This window comes from Erigeron canadensis, chromosome 4, assembly GCF_010389155.1.
Source record: "Erigeron canadensis isolate Cc75 chromosome 4, C_canadensis_v1, whole genome shotgun sequence".
Classification (NCBI taxonomy): Eukaryota; Viridiplantae; Streptophyta; class Magnoliopsida; order Asterales; family Asteraceae; genus Erigeron; species Erigeron canadensis.
The window spans coordinates 11179978-11188856 of record NC_057764.1 but is presented as its reverse complement, the minus strand read 5'-3'; positions in this window follow the sequence as shown (position 1 = coordinate 11188856).

Below are 8879 nucleotides of genomic sequence, written 5' to 3'. Positions count from 1 at the left end.
AAAAATAAAATACATCTTAAAAATAGGCGACCTTAACAAACCCACCCATTTAATTCAACCGGTTTAAACAACCTTTTTTAAACAAACCATTTGTTTTCTAATTATAGCTAATTTTTTTTTAACCTTCAAAGCCTCTCTCATTTTTATATATTAAGCCAACTTTAATTATTGATTGTAGAGCAATGCTAGAGTAACAAACAAACTTTTACTAACAAAGTTTACAAACATAGGTGGCATTCATAACCACCAATGGAGTTATTTTTCTTTTCACTTTATTTACTCTCTCCCCTTCTTTCATTGGTCCACATATGTTTGTAAACCTTGTTAGTAAAAATTTGTTTGTCAATTAAGTATTTCTCTTGATTGTAATGCTGAAACAATCTTCCATCAATTTTTTAAAGCAATCTTGAGGTTTATTTTTTGATCAACATAACAAAAGTAAAGATATAAATCACCATAAGTTCTTTTGTTTTTCTTTGTTAGTAGCAAACGCATAATCAAAACGAAAAAACTATACATAAATTTTATTATTTCCATAATTCTCATTAGTAAAGAAAAATATTACAATGATAAAATGTTTTTTGATGTCAATTATTAATTTTTTTTTTAAGTTTGGATAAGAAATAGAAGTTTCATTTATTAGGTCATGTGAACTTCAAATGAATTAATTTTACATTAAACAATAACTTATAACATCTCGCGCATCGCATGGGTAAAGGACCTAGTATAACAAATAAAAGTCTTGAAAGAAAATATTGGACCGAAAAGCTCCTAATTACCTTTAGAATATCCGTACCTTAATAAAGGTCTAAACTTTCAAAAGTCAGTGTACTCCACCAAAATTAGCAAACAAAATCTACATTAAAATAATTTTAACTAAAATCAATATACTTTAAGAATTTCTATAAGAATTAGTTATTTAGATTCATAGGTTTTATTTTCTTTAATATGGTTAATAACCATAACTTGTTTAAAACATATATTAAAATGATAAAGTTTGTCATATGGCTGACTGGCTTTCTTACTTGTATGTACGTATGCGGAAAATTCGTTACAAAGGTTGTCATTATTTTGTAACATCGAAAACTAACAGTAATATGATTAATCGTTTAGCTATTGATCAAGTTTTTCTCGATCCATTTCTATATAACATCTTGTGTCTTATTATAGTTAAATTGAAAGAAGAACTTTTGTTTTATGCCATCATCGAAAAGTTTTTGTTTTCTGTTTCGCGAGTTTGTATCAATATTATAGATCGATTACCACAAGACGTACGTACATTATTAGTATACTTTTTATATCTATTATATAAACACAAGGTAGATATTTAAATGAGTTGATCTCGATATACCTCTACGGATGAAAGATGGTCCTCGTAAACGAACTCGAATAGATCTCGAAACGAACAAGAAACAACTCAAGGGTGATAGCTTAACCCGAAGCAGATCTAGCTACGAACTTTCTGACCCATGATCTAAACATAGACTCTTGTTTCTAACTTTCTGATCAATATATCAAGGATTTGCGGTCAACGGAAGAGTGGGACGTACGATGTTGTAGTTTCTGTTTCCAATGGTGAAGATGTGCTGAAAACTTATGATCGATGTGTATTTATATATATATCTTAAGGTTGGGTTTGATGGATGAATAAAAGGGAACAAAATCTGACCCTATAAAATAGATTGTAGCTGAGTAATAGAGGATTTGATTTTATCTAATTTGATCGTCTCTTTGATTTATATTACCAAGTTTCTTCAATTTTGATCAAATATTTAGTTTCACTTAATTAACACAAAATTGCTTTTGTGCTCAATTTGTCTACTGCCGCAAGCCGTGCAAGATGAGAAAAACTAAAAGAAGATTTAATATTTGTATAGAACTTATGATTGTAGTTACAAAGTATATTTATTTGGCTTCATAAATTTGGAATACATGTAGTCGTAACGTACACCCAATCGATTTGAATTCTTTCTTTTCACTAATAATAATTATTATTATCTTAACAGTTATTGATTCATACATACATATCCTTTAGTAACTTTTGATTCAATTCATTCCATATTTATTTAACATTACTTCATTTGTTTTTAAAGTCCATGATTCTAAATTCTTTACATGCTGTCTAATATCTTTCTTAACCAACGCTATACATATTCACGTTAGTTTTTAAATTTCATGTTCTATGACACTAATAATTTAATTATCAAAAATAAGGATGTTAGTGATATCGTTTTAATTAGCATACACGTTATAACAAACCATTCAATTAGTATTATATCATTCTCTTAATACATTAGTGTCAATTTTTTTTACGACTTAATCTATTTATATATATATATATACTTAGCCCATATTAATACTTCTAACTTATATTTACTTAGATATTTAATTTGGGGTACCAAATTATCAATACCAACATACATCTACACTAAACTATATATATTATAATAAATAGATAGATAAGCATTCAATACCCTAATAATTCTATTAAGTCATTAACCTTATTAAGTATCATAATAAACCCTATTAAGTACATATCGATAAAGCGTTAAGAATGCGCTAATTTTTCCACTATCATGATAGAACTTTTAATTATATATAGATGTAGATACATTACATTACATTTTATCAAGGGTGAACAACAACCAAACCAAAACCAAAAACAGATTGAACCGAACTGAAAAACTGAAAACCGAACAATTGGTTTGGTTTTGTTTTTTAAAAACCGAATGGATCCATTCAGATTTTGGTTATATATATATTTTTTAATTTATTATATATTTATATCCTTTCATATTTATTTTGTTAGGAATATATGAGTAGGTACATTCAAGTTTAAAATAAAAATTTTCTAATATAATCAAAATAAGCCACAACAATAGGATTTTAAAATATATCGTCTAAACAGTATGTTGCTAGTGGATTGAATTGTTTATGTAAATATGTGTTTATAGACCATGATGTATGACTGTAAGTATATGTTTATTAGCATCTTTTTTAATATGGCATGGAAAGGTTCGAACTTGTATAGTTTATGCTCTGTTGAATTTTATAGGTATGGTATAAATATATGGCGATCTTAATTTGTATAGTCGTTCGCTGGTTTAAAGCTCAGACAATAATCAAACGATTGAAAATCAAACAAACTTTGAGTCATGTTGTAAATCAAGTAAATAAATATTGTGTTATTATTCAAGAAAGATATAACTAAGATGATAAAATATGAAAGTAAATCTTTTCTGCATATATTTTTGTAACAACCCTCATCTGAGCGTATCTTCCCGAAGTACTTTTCCGACCGTCTTCAGCCTTTCCGTTCATGTACGCGACCTTATAACTAGAATATGTATTTTTAGGGCGTACAAGTCATTAGTCTGTAAGGCATTATTAACGGAATGAGTGGACTTATGTTTTATTCGGGCTTTATGAGTATTTAGACTTTAGGAAAATTTTGCGTGGACTCGAGAACATGAGGAATACTAGTTGTCTTGTGGAAATGCTAAATTATGTGAAATACTTAAAATTAAATCAATTAAAGATTTAATAAATAAATATGGACAAGTTTATATTCGTTAGAAAGTTATTGAAAAGTTACATTTAAATATGTCGACAAAATGTTTTAACGGGTCTCGGGTTTTCTTAAATTGTCGGGTCAAACCATGTTGAAAGAAATTCAAAAGGGAGCAAGGGTGTAAGAATGGAAGAACAAAACCTAGGAAACCCTAATTCTCCCTCATTTCCCCTCATTTCCTCACACACACAACACACTCCTCCTTTCCTCTCTCTCACTTTGGGCAGCCGCCCCTCCTCCATCTCTCTAAAAAAATCCGGCCACGAACCACTTTCAACCACCACGAACCACCATCAATCATCATAATCTTCTTCACTTTCATCATTTTCTTTTAGATTTTGAGTAGCCTATGTTAGATCCGTGATGTTTATGTCCACAATTTCATTAGATTCGAAAAGTATATCCAAAAAGCCTCTTGAATCCTAAATCTTTATATTTTTTTTATATACTTTTCGGATATATATGCTTATGTATAACTATAAATCCGAAAACTTGGCCGAAATCCCTTTGAAATCCGTGAATCATAATCCGAAAACCTTTAGATACGAGATTTGTGGATCCGATTCATCTTGTGTGGATTGTGGCTTGTTCTTTGTATTTTCGAGTCACATAGAGGTATATACACCGAAATCTTGCTAAAACCATGGGTATATGTTTGAATTTATTGGTTTTCGGTTAGATCTAGCTTAGATTTGGGTTGTTAATATGTTTGGATCTTGACTTGTTCATGGTTTTGGTTGGTCAACTGCCGGTCAACCACCGGTCAACGTCGGTCAAAGCCGGTCAAGGCTGTGTCAACGTCGGTCAACGTCGGTCAAATCTGCCGGATTATGATTTTGGGTTCAAAAATCAGATTTGTTGTTAGTTTAGGTATTATTTTGGTTTGATGTGGATTTTTGGTTAAAGTCAAAATTGATTTTTAGATTTGATTAAGTCAAAATTAATGTTTTCTAGTCAAAATTAAGGTTTCTTGGGCAAAGTTAATTATGATTAGTCATTTCGAGTCGTGCTTATAATTGAATCAAAAATTGTGGTAATATCGAAGTGATATGGACTTATATATTTATATATATACAAGAATCAATTTAACATGGACCTAAACATATATATCATCGATTTAATAAGGACATTGAATATATTTATTTATTTATTTATTTATTTTATATAAATATAAAGATTAATGGACCTTGTAAAGGTATAACAATAATCAATGACTATCGGACTTAACATATTCCATAAAGACTTTCCATATGAAGACTTGAAGGGATATAAACAATAAAACGTGACATCGGAGTTAATATGGACATTAGACCTAAGTATATATATATACGGATTAATTAAAATGAACAATTTATATATATATATAAATACATGTACAAGGACTAATTTAATAAGAAAATATGTATATATATATATACATAATACAAAGATCAATGGACTCGAAAAGACCAAATAAATTATACATTGGTATAATAGTAATCGATGATATTGATTTTAAAATATGATTTTGTTAAAAGAAGTATTTCTTTTGGACAATTTATAAGAACAAATGAGACTATTATTAAATATTATGACGTTGACGAGATATAATGGCATTTTCTAAGACACTAGTATAGGATATGGACTTGTGCAAATAAGTAAGTACTTACTGGGTGACTTGTGGACAATGTAGGACTTTTGGACAGATAGTGAGCTTATTTCAGATGTACTTGACTGTTCGTATTCTTGTTCATTCATCTAGGGTATTTGTGCTTGTGCTGCTTTCAGGTGAGTTTCGTAGCCCCTCTTTTTATAAGTTTTTGGGGTGAAAAGTATATTTGTTCTTTTTAATCAGTTTTGTCGATTTATGTTTATGTTTAATATTGAGCCTGTGCGTATAGAGTTACTTATGCCATTTGACGTGATTATGTGTTTGTTGTTGTGCTTGATGTTGTGCTTATTTGACGTGCTTTATATGGAGACTTGAGACTATGAGACTATGGACTAAGGCAGGTACCGTAAAGCTATACTTTGAGACATTGAGACTTTGAGTACTTCGGGTACATTGAGTACCTTGGACTTTGAGACTTGGACTTGAGACTTGTGTACTTTGACTTATATGGCGTAACTCTGCTCTTTATATATCGAACAAATACTTATTTTGACTTAAAAGATCGACAAAAGGACTTCCTTCTTGACTAGACTTTTTGACAAAAATCTACGAACTCACCAACCTTTGTGTTGACACGTTTTAGTATACTTTTCAGGTACTCAGGTTAATCAGGGACAAAGACTTTTATGCTAGGACTGGACTTCGGAGATTTAGGCTCCATTGCTTATTGTCAGACTTTAAGGCTACATGCCTTGGACTCACCCGTTTATAGACTTATTGTATTAAGCCGTTCGAGCATTATTATGACTTTGAACTCATGTTTCAGGAATATATTCATTATATTCTATTTCATTTAGCAGTATCTATGTAATTCAATCTCGTGCTGTACTTTTCATGACACCTTATGTTTCCGCCAATGGTGGGGTGTTACAGAATGGTATTAGAGCCGTGGTTGAAGAGAATTAGGTGGAAAAACCTAGACTATAACCTAAGAACCCCGTATAGCATTTACGATAGGAATTATAGATGCATTCTAGACGTGCTAACGTCACTTATATTTTGAGTTCAAGTTCTATTGAGACTTAATATCTCTGTGCTTATTTTGACTATGGCTGTCATTTGGTGACTGTGTACTTATGGTGACTGTGTGCTTTCAGTGTTATTGTGATTATTTATGTGTATTAGAGCAAGATGAAGTGATGGCGCTAACTAGTATCGCATAACGATAATCATAGAAAAGCCTGATCAACTGTTCTATGATTACCGCCATGCCTTGCGACAGTTATTGACATCAGTGATTGCACTTGTAGTGAGAGTGTGGTAGCTACCCTGGGCTGCTTGATGGGTGATGGTTAGGTGGAGGGTTAGTCGCTGGTACACCCTGTATACATACCCGACCAATACCTAGAGAGCATACCAGTACCGTAATCCGACCTTGCATTAGATGTACTAGGAGTGTGGATGGTTAGCCGCTGGTACACCCTGTATACATACACCACTAGTGCAATGGATGTAGGTGTTAGATTCGGACCACATTTTAACTGCGATTTAGGATTATATATTAGTAGTATATATATATGTATTGCATTGACATGAACTGCATGACTAGTTTAGTTTCTGGATAGCATCCCCTAGACCATTTAAGATCTAGATAGCATCCCTTAGACCATAAGACGAGAGAGCTTTCTGAGTGTAGTATGTAACATAGACATTGACCTTTTCGAGCGCTTCTTCTCGTCTAACGTTTAAGAGGTATACTAACGTGTGTGTAATAGCGATGAGACGAGAGCTACTTCGAACGGAGGCGATCCACGTGATTATTGAAGTCGTCAATGTTGTCCTTGCACGAGATACCAAAAATGCGACGAATGAAGGGCCGACTTTTAATGAAGCAGAGGATGTGCAGTATGAGGAAACAGTGATACAGGAGATTGGTGAATACTATGAAGACGCTGACGAGAAAATGCGTAATTGAAATGCACAAAAAGAGCCTAGAAGTAGTGACAGATGTTTTACTTACAAAAATTCAAGGATTGTGGTGTGCGAAATTATGATGGCAAGGGTGGAGTACTCAAGTTTATTCAATGGTTAAATAGATGGAAGCTGTGATTGGCATTAGTGGATGTGTATTGGTTAGAGGGTGAGGTATGTGACAAATTTCTTTACCTTGGATGTGCTATCTTGGTGGAATAGTTAGTGTCGAGTTAGAGGCCGAGTAGTGACTGAGGCGATGTCTTGTAAAAATTTTTAGGAGTTGTTGACGAGAAAGTTTTGTACGGCAACTGAACTGATAAAGTTATATCAAAAACTTTTGGAGCATAAGATGATTGGTGTTGATCATGTTGGTTACGCTACACGTCTCAATGAATTGTCAAGGCTTGTTGTACATTTGGTAATTCCAAGAGTAAAGGCATTGAAAAGTATCCTCGTAGGATGATCCCACAGGTTAGGTCGGCTATGGCTGTTGTTCACCCGCCTACTCTAGAAGCGACTATATGGAGATCTGAGGCTATGATTGATGAGTTGGTTCAGTATGTTGCGCTGCAGGTTCAAGTGGACGTTCATCCTAATCAGCTATAGATTGCTGGACTCGTCAAATAGAGGCAATCAATTTCAAGCTGCTAGAGTTCGTACTTACGTACAAAATGCAATAGAGACTCGTGACGATTCGATTGTGCTATAGGAACTTTCTTCTGAATGATCTTTAATTATGCTACTGTTCTTTTGACTCGGGGGCTGATTATAGTTTTGTCGCGACTAGTTTCGTTTCCTTATTGAACATTAGACTGAGTCTTACATATATATATTTTGACGTACAATGGTTACAAAGAACTATTTAAACTAGACTGGGTCATTCGTTTGTGCACATTAGTTCTTATTGACTATGCTTTCGTTATTTACTTTGTACCTTTTGAAAAAGGGGTTTTGACATTATTGTTGGTATGGACTTGGATGTCTTTGGTCGTTGCGACGATACTATGTAGTGCAAAAATTATTAGAATACCCTTATAACTTTTGATTCAGAAGACTAGGTTCCAAAAGGTCATAACTATTACCAATCCTTTATCTTTTTCATGCTTTATGAGAAATCAACGCCAAGGTCTTTCTACATAACTCATTTTCTTATTCTTACCTAATGGCGAGATACTAGAAGTTCAGCGCGAGAGGTCTAAGTCTCTTGAAGGTTGTGTCATGAGTGCGTCTGTTAAAGAGGTTAACTTGAACAATGTCCCCGTTGTTCGTGACTATCAGGATGTTTTCCCTGATGATTTACCCGACTTATCTCCGTCTTGACAACTTGATTGTCGTATTTGTCTTGTTCCTAACGTAGCTCCTGTAGCAAAATTCCCTTATAGACTAGCAATGACTGAATTACAAGAAATGGCCTTACAACTAAAAGAACTTCAAGACAAGGGATTTATTAGACGTAGTCAGTCACCATAGGGAGCACTTGTTCTATTCATCAAAAAGAAGGATGGTTTCTTTCGTATGTGTATCAATAAGTTAACAGTGAAAATTCATTATCCCCTTCTTAGGATTGATGATCTATTCGACCAACTCCAAGGTGCAAAGTGTTCCCAGAGATAGACTTACGTTCAGGGTATCATCAATTACATATACATGAGAACGACATACCAAAAACCGCTTTTAGGACAAGATATGGACGATTCAAAATTACAGTGATGCTATTGGATTAACTAACGCTCCGACACTGTG